The 24,993-nt window shown below is 36.5% G+C and overlaps 1 long non-coding RNA gene across 1 annotated transcript in view; it reads right to left on the reverse strand.

Annotated features, from left to right (window-relative positions):
* The window catches only part of LOC136829443 (uncharacterized), a 164,557-nt gene that overhangs the window by 13,889 nt on the left and 125,675 nt on the right, over positions 1 to 24,993 (reverse strand). Inside the window, exon 2 of the long non-coding RNA XR_010850388.1 lies at positions 6,886 to 7,131. This is a non-coding gene — a long non-coding RNA (uncharacterized lncRNA). The remainder of the gene's footprint in view (positions 1 to 6,885; positions 7,132 to 24,993) is intronic.

Here is a 24,993-nt window from a genome sequence, read left to right on the forward strand (position 1 = left end):
ATGAACCATGCCTACCTAGGTAATAACATTAAACTTATGAATTGTATTATTAAAGACGATACCTTTAAAACCAGAAATCCCATCCAACTGATCATCTTTGAATATGTTGCCCTCAGGTTACATACCAGAATAAGGAGAACCCCATGTTATAGAAAATTGTATTTATCTCTTACCTTTAGAATGTAATAATGGATATAAAGTTGTGCCTATCTTGATCGAAGAACAAAAATAATTAGTTGAGGTGGGTGAGGCTCAGAAAAATATAATGAAAATTAAAGTGAATCATATGAGAGCAAATATTCGAAAGTTTAAGGGAAATAGTAGAGAATGTAGATTCAAGAATGATATACACTAAAAATGAGGAAAGTATCTGACAATGAGTAATCAAAATAGGAACTAGAATTCTTTGTTCATCCAGGTATTAGTTACCATATCCTATATATAACCTTATGTTTCTCTATCACAAAATAAAAATAATACACAAACACACGCACAAACACACACACACTCACGCTGAGACACAAACACACACACACGCCATCATGTACATATCATAAGGGTAAGGCGAACCCCCATGTCTACTGGAAACTAAAATTCTTTCCTCTCTCTACACAAAAGTGGTGCTTAAACAATTTTACTCGACCTGTTTGAAGAATAAAAATATTCATGTTTGAAATAACAGTACGTCAAAAATGAATAGAGAGTAAAGTGGGGAAGCTATAAAGCCTAAGGAAAATAAAAAAAATTGTAAGAATTCATGATTGATAGACATTAAAAACGAGGAAAACAGGCAAAAAAAAAAAAAATAATTCAAGTGACAGCTGAAGCTCTTAAATCTTTGTGTGTGTGTATATCTTTGTGTGTGTGTATATGTATGTGTATATATATATATATATATATATATATATATATATATATATATATATATATATATATACTTTTGTAAAACAGCACTAATGGCAATACTTACATTTATCCAGAGGCAAACAAACACTTACATAGCCTAACCATGCTTATAACTCACTTACAATGCAAACAGTGCATGTTTCCAGTATCAGGTTTAATGCTACTCAGTTGGCGAGGAGTTTTTTTTTCATCTTGGTTGCAACTATAATGTGGGAAAATTTGCCGACTGCAGTTGCGGAATTTTCTGATCTCCAAATTTAAGCGAAGAGCAAATTCGCCTCTGCTCTCTGCTGACGTCTCCCGAATTTCAGGTATGTCTTTTTATTTACTACTCCCACATTTTTATTTATTTATCACCTTTTCCTATAAAGCTGGCTGTGTCCATAAGGGTTTTGAGGTGAAGATTTATAGAAAGAAAGAAAAACGAATATATTTATTTTTTATATTTAGCCACTAAATCAATGTGAAGATATTTCTGATGAAAAATGATAATTATCGCACATATATACGATAAAAACGAGAAAAATAAAATTTATGCAAAACGGAGAATCTTCAGAAATTCGGCCATTTCTGGAAAACCATCAAACAGCAACGCATAAACGCGAGGAACCCCACAAAGTTCCTTCTTTTTAGCCGGGAAATTTGCTGACCTATTATTGGCTGTCGATGACATCATTAACTGTTCCTTCTGCCCAAGGTATTTAAAGGCTGCTATATGATACTATCTTTTTAACTATAAATAATTATTTCTTTAAACATATCTCGTCCTTTTGTATTTGTTGATTATCACATGGAATAAAACTCACTATAAAATATTTTCAAACACATCTGGCATAAAGAAATGATTTTTGAGTGTTGATTATTTAATATTTTCCTCGTGGAAGAGTGACCAGTTTACGTTTTTAATGGCATCACGCGAGTAGTCTTATCCAAGGAGTCTAGAGTAGTAAGCAAAAATCTACATAATTTTTTATGCAATCAATGCTATACAGTCTAACTTCATTCTTTAACGTTTCTTAATCAGATTGAACAATGTTTCAAATAATTATTTTGCGAGATGAACGGCAATAAAATATGAAGAGCAAACATTTTTGTAGGAATTGATGTTCACCCATATGGCTACAGTGGTAGAAGGCGTCGTCTCCATAAGTATGGAAAAAGACTAGTCGGTTACCTTCTAACACGAGAAATACGGATAATACTACGTATGGAGCCGAAGTACATATTTCACATCCAGAGATTCCATACCTTTGATAACTACTACGATAGAAGAGCAGACAACACAATAGTGAGTATTTTTCGAAAATTATGTGTTATTGTTTACATTGAGAAATCTGGCAACTAATACCTTCCATTCTCTTTAAGTACATTCAGTACTTAAAGAGAGAATGGAAGATCGTCTGCAGCCCCATTCATAAATATGGTTGATGACGTCAACAGATATTGTAAACAAAAATATTGCCATCATGGAAAGATGTAACACGAGAGTTTATTTGAAACACTATTAGCTTAAATTTTTTTCTGCTCTTGCAATGTAGTAGCTATTAAAGTCATGGAATCATTGTATGTGTAATGAAATGCACACTCCGCCCCCATACATAATGATATGTGTATTTCTCGTTGCAGAAGGTAACCAACCAGTCTTTTTCATTGCTTATGCAGACGTTACACTCCTACATTGTAGCCAACTTAGTGAACTCTAATTCTTATGAAAAATTTCTTTTTGTACGGTTAGCTGGTCTTCATTTTTCACAATAATTATGTGAAAAGGATTATAAATCAAATAAGAAGGCATTAAAGAAGGAAATTAGATTTAATTTTTTTAATAAGAAAGATAAATTAATATATATTTTTATTCTTACTCTAGAGTCCTTGGATAAGAATACTCTCTTGATGCCACAAAAAAACATTTCTATGAAGAAATATTAAATAATTACCAGCTATATAGCATTTGTTTTTCAGATCGACATGAAAATATTTTACATAGAATTTAAAACTTTGTGGCAATGAACAATTACACAAAAACGGGATATGTTTAAAGAAATGATGGTTTATAGTTAGAAAGAGTGCCACATGTCAACTCTTTCATGACGTAGGCACCAGACGAAGTTAATGATGTCAGCGACAGCCAATAGAAGGATAGCAAATTTCCCGCATAAAAAGAAGGAATGGTGTGGGGTTCCTCCAGATTATGCGTTGCTGTTCGATATTTTTCCAGACAAAAATTTCTGGAAATTTTTGTTAATTTTATTTTTTTCGTTGCCTTTATCTATACATGGAAAAGTATATTAATTAGTTTGATCCGAAATATCTAGTTCTTATTGATTTAACACTAAATATGGAAATAAAAATAGCTAAAAATAAATAAATTAACACAGAATAGAAAATAAAACCAAACCAATTCAGAGGGCTTTTTTCCAGAAAAGGTTTGAAAAAATCAAAAGCCTGCGAGAAAATTGACAGAGGCAGCAAGGTAAGATTGTGGGATAAATAAATTTTTCTCAGTTTTAGGGTCCGAACCCCAGAAAATAAAACCTTTTGCCCCCGCACCTCATTGCATTCACTCAGAGACGTCGGCCATGCATTGTGATTAATGCATTTTTTCTCAGTTTTAAGGAAAAGTCCGTTTGACCCCCAAAAAATACCCAAGGCCTTTTTGGCCCCCGCCCCTGCAAAATTGCCGGATTGCATTCACTTGTCCAAATATAGCCATTTTCCATGCATTGTGATTAATTGCTTCCCAATACGCTGCATTTTTCTCAGTTTTAAGAAAAAGTCCCTTTTTGCCCTCCTGCAATATCGCTGCATGGCAATCAGTTGTCCAAATGTGGCCATTTTCCATTCATAGTAATCAGTTGCTTGCCAACAGGCTGCATTTTCATCAGTTTTAAGGAAAAGTCCATTCAACCCGCAAAAACTTTTGCCCCGACTTTAGCCCATTTTCCATATTCGGGTCTTTTTTAAGGAAAAATCCGGCCCCTACAAAATGGCTGGATTGCAATCAATTGTCCAAATGTGACCATTTTCATGCATAGTGATCAACTGCTTGACAACAGGCTGCATTTTTCTGTTTTAAGGAAAAGTCCGTTTGACCCCTAAAATATCCTGCATGGCAATCAGCCTTCCCATTTTCCATGCGTTCTTTTGCCAACAGTCCCCAGTTTTAAGGCCCCATGCAATGTGGCTGGATTGCAATTCGGGTATTCTCCAAATATGGCTGGCCAATTTTTGACCATTTTCAAGCTTAGTGATCAATTGGTTGCCAATAGGGTGCATTTTTCTCAGTTTTAATGAATAGTCCTTTGGCCCCCTAAAAACACAAGGCTATAATTTTTCAAGCTTACTTGGTTCCAATAGTCTTTTGCCCCCCCACCCCCTTTGGCCCCCTGCAATGTGGCTGGATTGCAATCATTTGTCCAAATGTGGCCATTTTTCATGAATCATTTTCTGGTTCAGCAATGAACCAGGCTCCTAAAAGAAGAAAGTAAATGTTATGTCAAACGGAAGGCTGGAAGATGATCACAAAGCTTGGTGGCAGAGGGAACGAAGCAATCACCAAACTAGGCGATACAGGTTTTATTGATCTCCATGGAGCATGTATGAGAAATTAGAGCCTGCTCTTATATCGCAATACTCTCTGAGAGAAGAGGCAGGACATTCACTTTATTCTTTAAGAAACATTGACTGAAATCCTATCTATACACAGCATCTGTAGAGTACAGATGTATGCACTATGTTATTGGAAAGAAAGACTCATTCATGCGGTGAAAATTCGAAAATATAGGATGCAGCAACCTGCACATGTGAACATTATTCCAAACAGGAACATATATCCCAATATAAAGCTTTAACATCCTGGATGAAGAAAACATCGTGTGATGTCAAAACAAGGCACCTCATTTTTCAGAACCAGATTTAGCAATTCCGACGAGTGCACCAAATTGTTGACCGAAGTGAGAAACTCAATTATATTTTCATCAAACACATTTGAAAACTGGACGAGGTAAAAATCCTCGTCAAGGGACAAAGTTATTGAATCATAACCCAAACATACTCAGAAATCAGATTCAAAAGAAGAAGAATGGCCAATTCAATATGAAGCTCAAACAGCAGATGAGGGTTCAGAAGTGGAAGAATTTGGATCATAAATAAAAACATGAAAGATTAAATTGATTAAAGCAAAAAGTAGGTTAGAAAACAAAACTTTGATTTCCTCTGTGAGAAACATAAGTAAATGTGTCGCCAAAGGGTACAAACAAAACAACTTATAATAAAAAGCTATCATTTGCTTTAAAGACAGGAGTAAAGGCATATATATAGTTTTTTTAAATATAAAATGTCGAACAACTTCGAGTAATCAGGAGTAATAACAAATCAACTTCGAGCAGTTTATTTGATCTATAAAATTTAGGCTGTCAAGCCGAGCACTGGGGCACTCTCTGCCATTTAGCGACTCAAAGAGTGAAAAAGAGGGAGTGGAGTGGTTACACACTGAGTTAAAGAGCTCCAGAAAATAAAGGAGATGAAGTACAAGGCTCTAACGGTGGAACTGGGAGGAAATCCCACAGTTCCACTGAGAAGTAATAGCTTGTGTGGTAGGACAACACGGCTGAAAAAAAGGAAAGGGGGAGTAAAGGAGAAGGCTGAGAAGTGGGTGCAGTTGGGGGTTCGAAGGGACGCTGGAAATACCGTTTAATAACGCCAGCAGTGCACCACGTGGGGTGCACTGACGGCATTGCTCCCTACGGGATCGTCCACTTTTTTTTTTTTTATCATTCGCTGATGGTCCCACCAATTTACCTAAAACCTTTTTATCTGTGCGCAACATTGTGAATTTTAAAGCTATTTCACGGATCCTTTGACAAGAACTTTACTCTGTCGCTGTTTCTTTTTTTTTTTTTTTAAGTGCTGTAAACATACTGTCAATGAAGCGTTCTGAATACAGTGACGATGTATATTCATTTCCAGGTTGCTCTGCATGCATGTGTCGTGCCAGCACATGGCTGGCTTAATCATAACTAACTTTGTATTCAGTAAAAAAAAAACACCTTATTTGGAGGCGTACAGATTCTAAAAACAGTGGATAGTTAGGAATTTATTTTAATTGTCAAATAAAAGGTTTCCTGACAGTTTGATAAGATTTTGAAGAATCTGAGACATTTCTGTCGAGGTAGTTTATTCAGCTCAAGACATACCGGTGTAAAAGTAATACGGACCAGAGAGAGAAACCATAGCCTCATGTTCAGGCTAAATTTGGAGGTTTAGGAAGGGGGAGAGAGGGGAAGCATAGGATGCTAGTTTCCTTTGCAGACAGTAACAGAGAACGAAATATAACCAAGGTATGCATGCAAACTTTGTATCTCAGTTTCATGGGGTCACAGCTCAAATAAAGTTTGGAGGTGAAAGCCACCATAACAAGGACACACCACCCCAGGTTAGGTTAGGTTAAGATAAGACGCAGACTTGTATTTTACTCTTCAATTTACTGGGCTCTAGTTTAGGTTAGGTAGGGCCCCAGTGGACCAAAGCTCCCAGTCAGTGAAGTGACGTGACCTTTCTAGGTCAAGTTAAATTACAATGCACCCTGTTATTTAATCATTGTAATTTTGTTTTACCACCAACCAAATCTAAGTTTCCACTGTAGTAACCATAATTATGAAATACTTGGTGGAGGTGTAATGGGTTAACCAACCGTTTCGACAGAAAAAATCAAAATTCACCCAAATCACACAATTAACTAGCAACTGGCAAAATTTTATGTGTAAACTTTTTAAATTTCAATGTCCAGCTCCCAGGAGGTTGAACCTGGGCTTGATCAACCCTAGTCTACGGTAACCTACCACAGTTTTAATTGTTACTGGAAGGCTAGATATGAGAAAGGTTTAAATTGTTTTGCAGGACCTAGGATATTCTACCTAAATACCTAACGATGAAATCAATTCTAAAGTCGGGTATGTAATTATTTGAATCAATACTTACGTGTAAGAGTAGTTCAACTTCTATAGATTGTTCTTCATGGGGAATGGCATTACTTGAACACTGCTCACTCTTAGATGCACTACCAAATATAATCACGAACACACCTTCACAAAGGCTGTATATTTCGTACAGCTCAGAGTATGACATTATCTCCACAAGAGTACCTTTCACGAACCTTCCCTTCAACCGCATTTATAAGGATCCTTCGAGTAGCTGCCCAGGCGTTTAGAGGACAGTAAAGGACATCTGCAATGGTAGAAGGTGTTGAGTTGAAGGAGGTATAAAAAGTCAGGGTAGTTTTTATATTTCATCAGAATCATGAGGTAATTACAAAATTTAATAATGGTCATATTTTTTTATGATTTGAGACGAGGAAGGATTTAGTATTTATGTGGAAAAGAAGATAAAGTCTAATAACTTCTTAAAACCTCAAGAATATTCTAGGACGTAATGCAGAAAATTTTTCGGTTCTAACGCATATGTGCTACCAGAAATCATAATGTATTACATTTTATGCTACATGAAACAGTATCACCAAACTTTCAAAACATTTAAGAGTTCAGTAGCTGTGTCTCATTAGAAGCAGACTATATCGCTTAAGTAATGGGGCATTTATCTCTCTGCTTCTATAGAATTAGCGGCACTTTTAGTGACATTTGTTTTGGTCAGAATGAAAATGTAAGCCTAAGATCATTATGAAAGCCTCACTAGGAAAATCAAGTTAGTCTCTATTCATTTCTTGACAAAAAACCAAGTCACATTAAGCAAGATATTTTCGCGATGGTTTCACAAAGGAAATTTAGACACGCTTGATAACACTAAATAAAGCAAGATATTTTCGCGATGGTTTCACACAGGAAGTTTAGACACACTTGATAACACTAAATCAACGAAGCAATAAGTAATTTTTAACAAAACTGCTTTCATGAATATTCATATCAGTTTCGGGGCAATTCTTTTAATGTATTGATAGAGCCGCTGGTATTTCCAGGAAATGAAACGGTATATTAAAGGGTGTAATGAAAACTCTCGGTTAATTAATACCCATAAATAATTACTGAGCACCGGGAGAGGAAAGTTATTGCCAGAATATTTCCTTGCCAAAAAGAATGGTCGGAAATTTAGGTTAACTATACTTCGAAATTGTGTTAGGTGGTAATTAAAAGGTATTAATTTAATGAAGGTGAACACGCATTGAGGGAATTTCTTTTTTTCCGTATCTTTTTCCAATTCAGCATTTTCCAATCATAATAGGATATCTAGGACTGGTAATGATATATTTTTCCAGATATTTTTCTAGTAGAATGAAAGTTAAAATAAAAGGATAATAATGCGTGTAATATCAGCTTTTTTAGTACAAAAATAAAGCAATATCACATAAGAACTGAAGCAACAAACTGTATGAAAATGCCACAAAATTCGTTCCCTTTGCAAAGTAAACTAAAGATAGGAGTTGAGGAGTGTAAAATAAATGAGTTCGTTAAAACTTCCTATTACATACTGTATTTTTAAAATACACGCAGAAGAGAATTTGAAAAAAAAAAAAAACTCAGATTCTGTTACCAAACTTGTGCATGGACTACTCTTGTTAAACAACAGCATCTAATTTCTTTGACGTAGCTGGTAACTTCAAAATCCTTGTTGAAGTCTGAGGAGGATAAAGAACCGTGAGGCTAATGGGAAGATGCCAGAGTAGAGAGAAGAGCACTAGATTATTTATGAAATTCTCAGAAACAGGAAATTTACTCGTGTCTTCATTGCCCAGTCACGTTCCTGTGAACTAATGAAGGGACTTTTAAACAGTTTTCAGTAAAACGAAACTGTACAGTATGACGAAGAGACATGAGAACCGAGACAGACAAACAGGCAGTCAGAGAGAGAGAGAGAGAGAGAGAGAGAGAGAGAGAGAGAGAGAGAGAGAGAGAGAGAGAGAGGGGGCATTAGACTAAGAAAAAGAGAAAAAACACACTCATAGACGAGGAGATGAATGATCAGAAAGGTAACTAGGCAACTTCAATTACGGATGAAACTAATACACAATTTAAGCCCTTGTATCGTCTTTGATTACTTTTCGATCATATCATACAGACTATCTCGTTTAGGTTATATTTTCACAGGAATGGTCATCGTAGCTGAGAATACATTTGGAATTATAAGTAAAAGTTACACATATTCATTTTACAAAACAAAAACATCATCTATCACCATCTGATACTAAGGTCAAAATATTTGAAAATATTACTCTAGACAAAGTAAATGACCTGGAAATGCCCTGCAGTTTAAATAAAGACCCTAGACAATAAGAATATTAAAAATTAAACAGCAAACAATGTAGTGTTTATCTAACTCATTCAGTACACTGAGGACTCACAGAGCGGAGTCGCATACGTCCATCTTATAAATGTTTATACTAAAATCGATGCTTTTACTTCGAAACTGACCACCACCTAGGGGCCTCCTTCCGTATTCCGCGGCTAAAGCAGGAAGAATTCCTCCATTATCCTAGGACTTTTTATCTTCATAAGCGTTGGACTAAAAGCTTCTCTCTCTGGATCTGCCACTTGTAGCTTCTCTTGACTCTAATAAATTGCGGCGTTAAACAGATAAGTACCCTGGAACATTTTGAAACCTTCTTCTTTCTTGCGCTTTGGAGGAATTTCCAGCATGACGGCGTGTTCTACAGTATATCTTGATGCGTAAAGCTGGCGAACAGTGTTCTGGAGCACAGGATAGGAGGTATAAAATTTAAGAGTTAGCTGTAAACGGTTTTACAAATGCATGTGTATATATATGTATGAAAGCTTCTCGCTTACACATACACATAAGTATAATATATATATATATATATATATATATATATATATATATATATATATATATATATATATATATATGTGTGTGTGTGTGTGTGTGTGTATCAAATGTGTCTATGCGTGAGTTGGCTGGCCTGCTTGTATTGGTCTTTTTCTTCTTCTTCTTCAGCTGAAAACTCTAATGGACAAAGTCAACAGACTATACACCCAAAAGGGTTCCAAAGAGAAGTCAGCCTGTAGAGAGAGAGAGAGAGAGAGAGAGAGAGAGAGAGAGAGAGAGAGAGAGAGAGAGAGAGAGAGAGAAGTTATAGGAAAAGGTGATAAATGAATAAGTATGAGGGAATAGAAAATAAAACCGATAACACATGAAATTCAGACGACATCGGCAGAGCGCAAGAAGGGATTTGCTCCTTGCTTAAACATTTATAGATCAGAGGACTCCACAACTGCACTTGGCAAACTATTCCACATGTCAGTTGTCGCCAAGATAAAACTCCTAGCAAACTGAGCAGTATTAATTAAACCTGATGCTGGAAAATGTCACACTGTTTGCAACAGCAGCCTGCCTTGTGTTGCCGGCAAAAACTGCTAAACCAAGTAAAGAAGACTGCAGAGTATGTTTTTCACTGTAGTACATTTTATGTAACGAACATAATTAACTCACTTTACGCCCATGCCACAAGCAAGCACTAAGAGCTGACAAAATAAACATGGTTGATGACATAACTCTATCCAAGAGTTTGAGATAAAAGTCAGCACCAAAAAGTTAAGTATACCTTAGTTTAACCAGACCACTGAGCTGATTAACAGCTCTCCTAGGGCTGGCCCGAAGGATTAGATTTATTTTACGTGGCTAAGAACCAATTGGTTACTTAGCAACGGGGCCTACAGCTTATTGTGGAATCCGAACCACATTATAGCGAGAAATGAATCTCTATCACCAGAAATAAATTTCTCTAATTCTTCATTGGCTGGTCGGAGAATCGAACGCGGGGCCAGCAGAGTGCTAGCTGAGAACGGTAACCACCCGTCCAATGAGGAACAAGTCAGCACCAGACGACCTCACTGGAGTACAGTGCTCAATACACGTAAGAAGGAAAGAGATAAAACACTTGGATAAGACAGCTTCATCTCGAAAAGTTTTACAATATTTCCGCAAGATACTAACTTTTTGAGAAACAGAGGAAGCAGTATTACGAATATGCTTCGAGAAAGTCAGTCCCTTATTAAGAGTTACACCTAAGACTTTAAAAGAGTCACTGATATTTAAAACCGTACCATTTAAATGTAAATCAGGATACAAAGGAAAAAGTTTTCTGGATCGTCTAACTATTATACTTTGAGTTTCAGAAGGGTTAAGCTGCATGCCCAAAAGCCTACTCTACTCATGACTGAGTGGCAGATCTCTGTTCAAGGATTCTACAACCACGGAACTAAGGCACGGAGAAGGATCAACAGCTAGGAAAGAAGCATCATCGGCGTATGAAATCAGTTTGTTCTCCAGACTTTGTCAGATGTCATTAATATTGATAATAAACGGCAAAGGTCCATCATCGGAAATGACATTACTAAAGCTAATATGCCGGCCATCAACACAGACCCCTTTGGGTTCTGCCTATTACAAATTCATTTAAAATATTAACATAAGATCTATCAATTCCCAGTAATCTTAGCTTGTAGATAAGTGCTTCATGATTCACACGGTCAAAGGCTGCACGAAAATTTACACCTACCGAGCGTGAGCACTCCGCAAGCCGGTAGATATTGACAAGCGTGCATCACAGGTACCAGTATAGTCTTTGCTCAGGAAAAGTATTTACGTTTCCAGAAAAACAACTGTATACGGATACTTCGTTGCATAAGATTGTTGATGTAATCAGCCAAGGTCGTTTCAATATTCATCCCCACTTCTCACCGGGAGCCCATAAATCAATACCACAAAAACTCAGCCCCACCCCCTCCACTTAACCGTTCAAACTTGAGTCCTCTTCATCTGATTAGCATAAGCCTACCAATCATTGGAACTTTATCAAATGAGATACGAGGCAGAGTAGTTTCTTTCTTTTTTTCCTTGGTGGGAATATATTCGTGATTTGCAGTGTCAATGTTAGAATAAGAAGTAGATTTCATAAATTAAAAGCATGAACGTTTGAGATACAGTAAGCTAAAAGTTTTTGGTGATTCCAGAATAAACATTAGTATTTCTGTTTTGTTTAAAACACGTGATTTTCTTTTTCCTTTCTCTAACTTAATCTATACAAGGTTTAGCAGTAGTTGATTATAGTCAATGTAAATAAAGCATTAATCTCTTGGGAATTGTAATAAAACGTTTTGCACCCGGTGAAATAACGCTGATGATGCCAACTTTTCAGGGGTGCAACGGAATTCTTTCTCTTACCTACTTACTACAAAAAAGAAAAAAAGTTACGTGTAAAATTACCAGCATAATGTAGTTTTTTTTTCATGTTAACCATCTTTCTTTCTAATTGACGGAGCCCTCTTCCCAAGTGTAAGTCTTATATACTGTTGTATCTAACCTAAAAGGACTTTAATAAAGAGTCTCACCAGGAGAGGGAAGTCAGCAAGTGAAGATCCCGTGAGAGAAGGAGAGAAAAAAAAAAATCATCATAATTAATAAGTTTCCTCGACAGAACATCGCGTGTTTTTAGCCCAGCAGTTAATTGCAGTATGCAACTCATATGCAACTCAGCGTCAAGGCAATGAAGTGACCTATAATGGAAGCACTAGAGGAGAAATTGTGCTACGTCTTACAGTTAAATGAGACATGATGAGGAGGTTGTAGAATTTTGAGAGGGGAGGATGAGAATCCAGGCTAAATGGAAGCTGGCTATATCAGGCTGTAGGATAGCTCCATATGAGGGAAGTTTTATAAAAGGTTATCTGGTTATTCTATTGTAAGTTTCTTTATATCCCATTCTTTTGTACAGTCGCTTTTCTGTCTTTAAATCTGAGATCTTGTTTAAGTTTTTTTGCTTCTATATAATTTGATTAAAGTTATCTTGTTCTTAAATGCGTTTGTATCTTAAGTCTTATCCTCGGAAAGCTACCAAGCACCCCATTTCAGTAACAGCATCACTAAAGCATCTGGAATCTCCCATAATTCCTTTATCAGTTTAGATCCAACTTTTCATAAGCCTCGTGGATACTAAACTTACCACTTTCTGCTTCCCCTTCCCCCAAATTCATTCCCAAGGACCCTATTGCTTCCCTCCTGTTTTCTATTCACTCCAAGTCTTATTCCTCTCCTCGGATCTCGTTTTCCGTTCCAACGCTAACTGCCTGAACGCTCAAAGTTTTGATTCGTCCCAATTCTTTACCAACTTATCTCTGCCTTACTTTCATCTTGCTTTCTCGCACTTTCTTTCATTCTTCTGCTTTCACTTCAGTTATTAAACTGGACTCTAGTATTTTACACCTAAAGGTGCTACGTCATCTTTATAGTTTTCCCTGACGCCAGTTTGTTTAATCTTGCAAAAACCTCAGAATATTTGTCATAATAATGTCACCGATTTTTTGAAAATCCTGCAGTCCAAGTAACTATGATGAAATGATAAGAAAATAAAAAACAATATATTTATCTATTCATCATTATTCTTATTTCCTCTTATAACGCATAACATGACTGGCTAAACTCCTCTGAAATATTTGTGAGTATTTTTAAGTTCTCACTCTTCCATTGTGCGAGGATTATGCCAAGCAAAAGCTATTATACCTACTGAACATACTTCATGCTCTTGCTTCACGATGCATATTATGTTTTGATTTATAAATTATGCCGACTAGTTTTTAATTCTCTAGTTTTAATTCTCTTATATTAGTCAAAAAGACATTCACATAAACAGTTCAATTAAAAAACACGCAAGTGCAAAGTTTATATGCAAAAACAAGGCCCTAAAAGAGCTTATGATGGATCCGATGGAGATTCAATGCGGATGGCGCTGGGGAAATGTAACATTAAGGTCTTCTGTTGAAATATAAAAAAAGATTCTATGGTGAGCCGAAGAGTGTGCTAACGATAAACGGATGTCAAAGTGGCTGTTTTTGGTGGAAAAGTGTTTCAGAAAAAAACAAGTGAAAAATGCGCTGAAGAAAATTCGGCGCAATTGAGTTTTATGTACAGCCACTATAGCGTATAATCAAGGATAACGAAAACAGATCTACCTTTCGGTGGTCTCGGTATAATGCTGCATGAGCCGCGGCCCATGAAACTTTAACCACGTCCCGGTGGTGGCCTAACCTATATTGATGCCAGAAGCACGATTATGGCTAACTTTAACCTTAAATAAAATAAACAAAAAACTACCGAGGCTAGATGGCTGCAATTTGGTATGTTTGATGATTGGAGGGTGGATGATCAACATATCAATTTGCAGCCCTGTAGCCTTGGTAGTTTTTAAGATCTGAGGGCGGACAGAAAAAGTGCGGACGGACAGGCAAAGCCGGCACAATAGTTTTCTTTGACAGAAAACTAAAACTGTGCATGAAAGACGGACTAATTTAGAAGGGGAACGTTTCCTCAAGAAAGTTGGCTACAAAGAAAACCAACACGAAGGTCACGACCATATTACTACTCCTGCTGGCAGGAAAAACACCCAATAATTATCTGAGGACTTTTCATCATCTATCTTCACATCTCAATTAGAGAGACGATAGAATCAACTTCAGAAACTCAGTCTTCCAAAGTATTCAAACGGGAGTTCCCTTGATGCGATTAGCATTAGGCCTATCGTCCTTTCGGATTTATTCCAGGATAAACTTTTAGACCACGTATTTGTTTAGTAAGTTAAATTAATGTGTTATTTATGAGATCTAATAACCAGTTATTACAAAATAGCCAGCATCTGTAACGGGACTTTGAAATCTCTTTTTTTTTTTTTGATCAATCAAGGTGTTAAAAATTTTTACAAAAAGAAAAAATCATATTAATTTCCATAAATGATTCTCCTCGAGGCCTGACGAATTGCTATATAACAGACTGAGCGATTCAAATGATCCTGATGATTTTACTAAAAATCTTCTCAAAAGAAATGATAAAAATTAACTCGAGAGATATTTCATAAAAGCATTTCTAAATCAAAATAAGAAGATCATGTGCTCAATAAATCTTATATAAACAAAATAACGTAAGTTTTATTATTCTTCTGTGAGATCTATTGTTCAAGGATCAGGACACGGCCGTACACTACCTACATGTGCCGTACTCCTGTGAAGTTTGCTGGTGGCTTATGAAGAGATATCTACGCACAACCAGTGAACAGCAATTACGACTAATGCTGCTATTCATCGCTGCCAAACCTTAACAGCAGACGGAAGTCAGCGAGACAAGATCCCAAGAGAGGAAAAACCATTCAAATGAACAGGTTTCCTCGAGAGAACATTACTTGTTTTAAATCAACCCAGAGTGTGGCTGTAGTATGCAAGTCATTGTCAAGGTAAGGAGGTGAACCTTAATGGAATCATTAGAGGGAAATGCGCAACGTCATCTTACTAAATTAGAAATTACGAGGCGATTATAGACCGGATGCTTAAAACGAGGAGCACACAGGCTGAATGCGAGAGAGATTATTACTCATATATATTCTACGACTTGGTTCATTTTAGTGACTTTGGAGAACTTTATAGTGCCACTGTAGATCATTATGGTTTGGAAGGTGGTCATTCGAGCGTCTTAAGATTTATTCATATACAGAGAATGTGTTGTTGAAATTAATCTACTGTTTGGAAAATCTTGTAATTTGAAGTCCACATACATAATAATGTTATTAATCAAGTCCCCAGCACCCTTCATAATCCCATCAGTAGGAAAATCAACCTTAACATATCCCCTAGGCTCCTAACCTAATTCTACCAATTTTGCCTCCTCACCCTCTCCTCTTTCCTTACCGACTCGTTTTTCAAACACCCAGTTTCTTCTGTTTTTTTTTTTACTCCAGGCCTTCCTTCCCCTCCTCTTCCTCTTCTTTCTCCTCATCCTCCTCTTCCTCTTCCTCCTCCTCCTCTCGCGTTTCCTTTCCTTTTCTAACATTAGCTGTATGAGAGCTCAAAGTTTTGATTCCTGATTCTTCATAAAATTACTTCTTCCTTCCGACTTCTCCCCTTCGCCTTATTTTTTGGCTCCACCGCTTTCATTTCCATTATTCAGTTTCATGTTTTTCTATGCCACGTCTCGATACAGCGTTATCTTTGTTTTTCGTGCAACGGGTTCAATAGGCCCTCGTGAGAGATATCAAAAAAGGTTTATTCTTTATTTCAGCGGAGATTATAACAGTAAGAGCATAATACATTTCTGGCTAACATTTATAATGACACTTGTCTGCTAATTCTTGTATCAGCCATAAAAAAAGGTTCATAAAACTATAATTGATAGGAAGACATTTTTTTCACACGTTCCTGTTTCTGGTTTTTTCATAACATACTGTATATATTTCGGCTTGCGTAAATCTGTTTATATTTTTTTTCAGGAAATTTCCTGTCTCCCACAGTTGATTAAAGCGTTTTCCAAATTATTTCATCATGCCTTACTTCGTTTCCTGGCTTCATACAACACGTCTTGATCTATACTAATAATCATCTTTTTTTTATTTTTCTTGCCTGTCTCTATTTATCTACCTATTGTCCTTGCCGAGAGGAAGAGATGCTTGTTATATTTGATTCTATAGATAAATAGAACATTTCGGCTGCAATGTGATTTTTAACTAACACCTGCGAGTTTATCCCAAAATACGAAGACTTTTCTGCTATCTTGCAGCAAAGATTAAGATAATCATTCTAAATCTTTTATGTGACGTAATGTGTGTGTACATGTAGAACGTAGGTGAATTTGCATGTGTGTATATATACGTATTAGTTTTCTAAGAGTATTTACTCACGTTAATCTGCGCGAGAAAAAAAAAGCACATGTTCTTCTGTTGATATAATAGTGCCACCATTCACGATTACAAAAGACCTCTACTGCACCTTGTATGTTGATGTGATCAGTCAAGGTCATGTCATTATCCACCCGCACTCGAAACTTTAAGACGATAAATCAATAACTCGAAAAACTCGATCCACTCAGCGTTCGGCTTGGAGTTCTCTTCATCTGATTAGCATTAGGCCTACCGACCGGGGAGTCCAAAATAAACTCTTGGACAGAATGAATCATTTCAGATTTTACGGAAGCTGGTGGATGATTCTCCGTCTTGATCTGGTACTGAAACAAAAAGTTCATCTTATTTAAAAAAAAAAAAAAAAAGTGACAGGAACATGCAAAATAAGTTCTTTTTACTCGTTGTCACTTGAACTTTTTTATGAATATGATATAAGATTTAGCAGGTAATTGTAACTATGAAAAGGGCTTATCAATTGATACCGATGTTACAGAGAAACTTTCATACCTATTATACTTAGAGACTCTTGCGATTTTTATTTTACTTGAGAAGAAAAAATACTGTTTTATTATTTGAAATAAAGATTCATCAGCTGAAAAGCAAACACGTACCTACTGGCGACACCCACATAATGATAATAACAATATGCTCAAAGAATCGTATGGAAAAAAATAACGAATATCGAATCTGCATTTTTCCTTTTGATAGAGCTTTCCATTACTTGATTTACCGTTCGCATGAAGTTCGCTCGGGCCCTGTGAGCAGAAATTGCTGTCCGTGACAGCAATTACGACGGAAACTACAATTCATTTTTATCAGACATCACAGGCAAGTCAGCAAGCGAAGATCCCCAGAGAGAGAGAGAGAGAGAGAGAGGGAGATAGAGAGAGAGAACCAACCTAATTAATAGGTTTCCTCGACAGAACATCGCTTGTTTTTAACCCAGCAGTTAATTGCAGTATGCAACTCATATGCAACTCAGCGTCAAGGAAATGAAGTGACCTATAATGGAGGCATTAGAGGGAAATTGCGCAACGTCTTAGAGTTAAATGAGAAATTATGAGATGGTTATAGTCTCGAGAAGGAAAGATGAGAGCAAAGTCACAACGGAAGAGCCGCCATTATATCATGAGACTTGGTTCGTTCAGCAACTTCAAGGAACAATGTCACCACAAATCATTTAACTTCGAAAGTCGGTTATTTTCGGTCTCGCGATTGTTCCATTTGGGGAATGACTCATTAATTACGTGCGATTTAATGCTCTAGAAACGGTGTTTGAGTCCCCGTATTTGGTAATGGAATTAATGCCGTATCTGGTGTCTTTCGTAATCACTTTATTAGTTTAAACCCAACTCATTACCTCGTTTTGGGCCTTAACCTTATTTTGCTACTTGTACCTCCTCCTCCTCCTCCTCTTCCTCCTTCTCCTCCTCCTCCTCACCAACTCCCTCTCCAAGAAACCAGTTTCTTCCCCTGTTTTTTATTCACTCCAAGTCTTCCTCCTCCTGCTCCTCCTCCTCCTCTCGTAATTTCTTCCCTTTTCTAACGCTAACTGCCTCAACGCCCAAAGTTTTAATTCCCCCTGATTCTTCACTAACTTCTCTCTGTCTTCCTGCTACTCGCATTCGAGCTATTCATTATTCATTGGCCGTTCTTTCCATTTCTCCTCTTTATTCCTCTGTGCCACGTCTCGATGCTGCGTCATCTTGTTAGATTTTCCGCGACGCCGGCTCGTTTTAATCTCCTTTGAAAGGGCGCGTGATAGAGGTCTCGGAAAAATGTTCACGATTTATTTAATCAAAGAGCATTCAAAGGAGACACAGTGAAAAAATACTCGTAAAGATATTTTACTTATGAATCAATATTTCCACTTTTCTCCAGTGGCGTGTGATACAGCTGGCTGATCTCTTGTGATTTATATGCGCTTATTTTCACGGTCTTGCTTTATTTTATCGACGACTTACCAATTATCATTTTTGGCCGTCGTTCTTTTTCCTTTGAAATCCCATTCGGGTATTTATGTGAGTGAATTCGCAGATATAATTTAATAGGTAAATGGACATCAGGAGAAAGGATTTTAAATAGATAAATGATGAAGAGACTGGTGTTTTGTATATGCTGCCTGAAGAGAATGCGGTCCTTTCTCGATGGAGTGAGTAGTTTGAGGAGATGTTAAAGTAAGTATACCTTAGTTTTACCAGACCACTGAGCTGATTAACAGCTCTCCTAGGGCTGGCCCGAAGGATTAAACTTATTTTATGCAGAGGAAGAAGTGGGGAAGATCAGAATTTTCCTAGATTGGACGAGGTTATCGGAAGTTTCAGGATGCTTCTGAAAATGACTGGTGATCTTTTAAGGATAATTAAGAAGCTGAAAATGGAAATGTACCAGGATTTGGTCGAAGTACAAGTGAGATGATGTTTATTCTTTGTCTTAATTCGGTGTTGCGATGTCACGGTGATCACATAAAAAAAACAAGGCCACCGAGAATAGATCTATCTTTCGGTGGTCTCGGTATAATGCTGTATGAGCCGCGGCCAATGAATCTTTAACCACGGTCCGGTGGTGGCATATCCTATTTCGTTGCCAGAAGCACGATTATGGCTAACTTTAACCTTAAATAAAATAAAATAAAAACTACTGAGGTTAGAGGGTTGCAATTTGGTATGTTTGATGATTGGTGGGTGGATGATCAACATACCAATTGGCAGCCCTCTAGCCTTAGTAGTTTTTGAGGTCTGAGGGCAGACAGAAAAAGTGCGAATAGAAAAAAGTGCGGGCAGAATAAAGTGCGGACGGACAGACAAAGCTTGTTAGTTTTCTTTTACAGAAAACTAACAAGCTGGCACAGGCAGTGATCATAGTCTAGCAAAACTGTTATGAAACTTATCTTAATAAAAACCATGCAGATTCTGCATATTACTGTTTCAAGAAAAATCACATTCAACCGAGTCATTTCTTTAAAAACATTATTGACATGTAGAAAACAAAAGTAATTAACCCTTTGCTTACTGACGATGGCAAGGCTAAGGAGATTCTTATTTTGTGCTAATGAATCAGTTTTAATTGGGAAGTTACGAGCATTTTATATATCTACAACGCTTCAATCTGATATTCCGGGATATCTGTGTGCTTATCTATACCTTCGTGTGTTTTTCTAGTGAGTTTTTATCTCGAGTTTTCCGAGATGATGTCAACGTGTAGTCACCTAGAGGCAATTAGGACGTAAAATACTAATTTTTTTTTCAGTGGGGGGAGCGAAGGGATAGGTACTGAGTCAAGGAAAGTCTCAAGAAAGAAAAAAATTCTAATTAATAGATTTTCCCAGAAGAACATCGCGTTTTTAACCTGGCGATTAATTGCAACATGCAACGCAGTGTCACGGTAATGAAGCGAGCCATAATGGGAGCGTAAGAGGGAAATATGGGACGTCTTGGGGTTGAATTAGAAATTACGAGGAGCTATAAACTGGAGGAGAAAAGAAGGGCATGGAGACTGAATGAGAGGGAACTGGGTTATACCAAACAATTCCGTTCATTAAGATATTTTATGGAACTTCATAATGCCCAAACGTTTCATTTTACTCTGGGAGGTGGAAGTTTTAGGTTAGAGGATTGCTCTAGAAGGTAGAATTTTTAGGTTTCAGGATTGCTCTATTAAAGATTGGTCAGTTTCCATTAAGCCGACTTTGTTTCAGCACGGGCTCTTGTCCTGAATTAAGTGCGGTAAGGTACTGAAGGGGACAAGAGGTCTGGTGTTGACCTGGGTTATTAAACTCACATTTTCAGTGATAACATTAAAGTTGCCTCGAATCAAAGTCTTTATTTGTGTATATCCAAATTATTTATGTATATCCTACCGGGTCCTAACCTTATCCTGTTTCATAAACCCCCTCCCCTTCGTTCCAGTAAGCCCCCAACGCAAAGTCATTTTATTAAGAAACCTGTTTCTTCCTCCTCTCCTCATATTCATTTTTAGCTTTCTGTAAAAGAAAACTATTGAGATGGCTTTGTCTGTCCGTCCGCAGTTTTTCTGTCTGCCCTCAGATTTTTAAAACTACTGAGGCTAGAGGGCTGCAAATTATGATGATCATCCACCCTCCAATCATCAAACATACCAAATTTTAGCCCTCTAGCCTCAGTAGTTTTTATTTCATTTAAGGTTAAAGTTTAGCCATGATCGTGTGTCTGGAACCGCTACAGGTGCCAACAACACAGACCACCACTGGGCCGTGGCTGAAAGTTTCATAGGCCGCGGCTGAGAGCTTCATGGGCAGTGACTGCGAGTCTCATGCAGCATTAAACGCTGTATAGAAAACTCGACTGCGCATAAGAAACTTCGGCGCATTATTTACTTGTTTTCTCTAACGCTAACTATCTGAACGCAATAAGTTTTAATCCCTCTCAGTTCTTCACTAACTTACCTCGCCATTCTTATTTCTCCTTTTTTATTATTCATAGCCGCTTTGTCCATTATTCATCTTTATTCTTTTATCACATGTCTCTTTAGTTTTCCCTTTTCCTGGTCTGTTGAATATACTTTCAAAGAAATGCGAGAGGCCCCCTAGGCATATTTATAAACGATTTAAGCAAACATCATCCATAGAAGCCATTAAAGAAGAATATGAATGACTGTGTTTACTTATTATCATTTCTTGTTCCTCCAGTGGCATTCATCATTTAGTATACATAATCTGAAGTCCGTTTTTTAGTTTCTCGAGTGCCTTTTCATTATGTTTCCGAAGACTGTGATAGTTTTAAAAGCGCACAATAGTTGTCTTTCATCTTTCTCTCCCTGAATTTTTCAAAGAATTTTTTATTAATAAAATACAACATAACCCTCAAGTCTTAATACGACCAGTTTATCTGTCAATGCCAATGGGTCCATACATTTTTCATATATATTTATAATATACTGTATATATATATATATATATATATATATATATATATATATATATATATATATATATATATATATATATATATATATATATATATATATATATATATATATATATATATATAAATATATATATATATATATATATATATATATATATATATATATATATATGTGTGTGTGTGTGTGTGTGTGTGTGTGTGTGTCTGTGCATTCGTGCACGTGTTCAATAATTACTCATTCACTTCCAAAGGAATTATGTCCCTCAGCTACACTGCTAAATTCCAAGACCTTGCGTTCCATAGGGAGCAAATGAAGAAAAATAACCTTTGGCACCGGCTTTCGTTCTTGGTCCCTGAAGAACAGGTTTCCGGCGCTCGGCAATTGTTTGTTGTTACGTAAGTCTTTTATTACATTGTTTGTTAGTAAAGTTCTCGTCTAAACGTTTGTTTGTCTGCCCGTCACTTTCGTTTTCAATTTCGAGTGTGCAGATGGGTAAGCTAATAAACTGCATTATTTTGGTGTTTGGTAAACAGTTTTGTTTGTTTGTTTTCTTGTGGGGCATACATCTCTCTCTCTCTCTACGAATTCTCGATTTATAGTGTAATCGCACTGAACTTGGTAAACCAGAGAACGTGCGTGCGTAGCTCTATAGTGACTTGGGCTCTGTGTATTGAAACCCATCGTACCTGTGTTGACCTAAGCAGTTAATTAGATGCCGGGTAGACAGACGAAAGTGATGGATTACAACCAGGTGTGGTGGAATCCAGTGCTATCAGCTCTTTAGGTCAGAAAACCTTATGAACAGAAAAAGCTCAGAGAAAATATGAAAATTCAGATATGTATAGCTATAATATTTGTGTTGCAAGACAACTGTGGAATCATACCGTGATGAATTATAGGACAATGACAAATCCTGGTCTAAAATGGATCTATTCCGCCAAAGGCACGTAATGTTTCCAATATACACCCCGATCGTTCTCGAATGCATTCACTTGGTAACTGAATACAGTTTATACATATACTTATCTATTTAAATGAAATACATATAGATAACTTTTAAGATAAAAGTACATTCGTGATTATTAAAGTCTGAATATTATACCTTAAAAATATCACAGATTCGGCAATTTCTCCTTTACTTTCACGACATAGATAGATAGATAGATAGATAGATAGATAGATAGATAGATAGATAGATAGATAGATATTTAAATGAAATATATATAGGTAAGTTTTAGGATAAAAGTACATTCGTGATTATTAAAATCTGGATATTATTCCTTAAATAACGCAGATTCGCCAACTTCTACTTTATTTTCACGACATAGATAGACAGACAGACAGACAGATAGATAGATAGATAGATAGACAGATAGATAGATAGATAGATAGATAGATAGATAGATAGATAGATAGATAGATAGATAGATAGATATCTAAATGAAATATATATAGATAAACTTTAGAATAAAAGTACATTCGTGATTATTAAAATCTGGATATTATTCCTTAAATATCACAGATTCGGCAATTTCTACTTTACTTTCACGACACAGACAGATAGATAGATAGATAAATAGATAGACAGATAGATAGATAGATGGATAAAGAATGAGATGGAACTTGGAGGGGCACCATTTACTAACAGCAACACATCATTATTTACGTATCAGGAAAACGAAGGTTACTTTCATAAAAAAAAAAAAGAGATGAAGATAACTAACATAATCTTAGAGGCACAGAAACTTAAACACTTAAAAAAAAAAATAACTCATAAAAACGTCGAAGATTTCACGGCCAGCTGTGTTACACTCACACACCACTGGATGAGAAAGAAATATTAATCCGTGAGTAAATAAAACCGTTGATATTTTTCATCCCTGGATTCCGTGAATGCTTCTTGCCTAAATAAATCATAAGCCTTTCTGAGACCTCTTTCATGCGCCTCTTGGAAGGGGGTTGAAAGGAGCAGGTGACAGTGGAAGTTAAGAAAATAGCTCAGCGTCAAGAGGTGGGATAAGTGGATAAAGATGACTAATGGGGAAAGGCGGCCGATGAATAAACAAAGAGGCCGAAGGCAAGAGAAGTAGCGAGACAGAGATAAGTTAGTGTAGAATTTAGGAGAATGAAAACTTCTGAGCGTTCAGCCCGTTAACGTAGGATGAGACAAAAAAGAAAAAAAAAAATTAAGAGTTACGAGGAGAGAAGAGGAGGACTTGGAATGAATAGAAACGGGGTGTGGGGAGATAGACTCCTTGGGAAATGAGTTAAAAAGGGGAAGATTGACGGGATAGATGACAAGTTTGATAAAATGAAGGCTGGCTCTAAATGGCAATAAGCTCGTTATAAACTAATAGAGTCATTATAAAGAAAATCCATTCAAATACTATTTCAGGTGCAAAACGTGGAGACATGTTTACGGTGTTCTGAGCAATTAGACATCGGTTGAAGTGGTTGAAAGTTTAGACTAAACGAAAGACAGATCAGTGCGCCATGAGACGGTTCGGTCGCATGGAGAAAATGGTGAAGAGGGTATAATTCGGAATTGTTAAGAGGAAGGAGTAACTGAAGACCTGGAAATACTGACGAACTTCTGAGATTCACTCATGATTCGCCTTACTAGTGAAAGGTCTCGAGCGGACCGGATTTCTTGTGTTATAAGTTTCGTTAAACACTAGCATGCCTATGCTGACCTAAACGCTGAATTATCCCCTTGGCATTTGTGCAACTCTGGTGGGTCGTGACCAAGGTAGAGGAAATATGGTGTTATCAACCCCATCTCATAATAGATTTACTGAGGGATCAGAAAGCAAATGGCTACTGCAGCAGCCATACCCTCTCAAGTGATATATACATACATACATACATACATACATACATACATACATGCATATATATACACACAGACACACACCCGCACACACAAACATACATACATACATTTATATATACACACATATATATATATTATATATACTGTATGTATATATATAAATGTATGTATGTATGTTTGTGTGTGCGGGTGTGTGTGTATATATATGTATGCATGTATGTATGTATGCATATATTACTTGAGAGGGTATGGCTGCTGCAGTAAACGTTTGCTTTCTGATCCCTCAGTAAATCTATTATGAGATCGAGTTGATAGCGCCATATATTTCCTCTAACCTGGTATATATATATATATATATATATATACATATATATATATATATATATATATATATATATATATATATATATATATATATATATATATATATATTATCAATTTCAGAAAAGAACATAATTTGGTAAGCATGGAAATAAATGGAAAGTTTTGAAATAATGGAATAATTTTGTATACATACACATCCTCAGAATACATATTATATTGAGAATTTCTCAACAATTTCATACCCATATAAAAATTTCACTTAGGAAAGAAATCGAGCTAAGTTTGAGTTTTAGTTATTAATATGTGTACTTGATGCTGATACAATAATACTGTATCCTCAAAA

The sequence above is a fragment of the Macrobrachium rosenbergii genome, chromosome 44, assembly GCF_040412425.1.
Source record: "Macrobrachium rosenbergii isolate ZJJX-2024 chromosome 44, ASM4041242v1, whole genome shotgun sequence".
NCBI lineage: Eukaryota > Metazoa > Arthropoda > Malacostraca > Decapoda > Palaemonidae > Macrobrachium > Macrobrachium rosenbergii.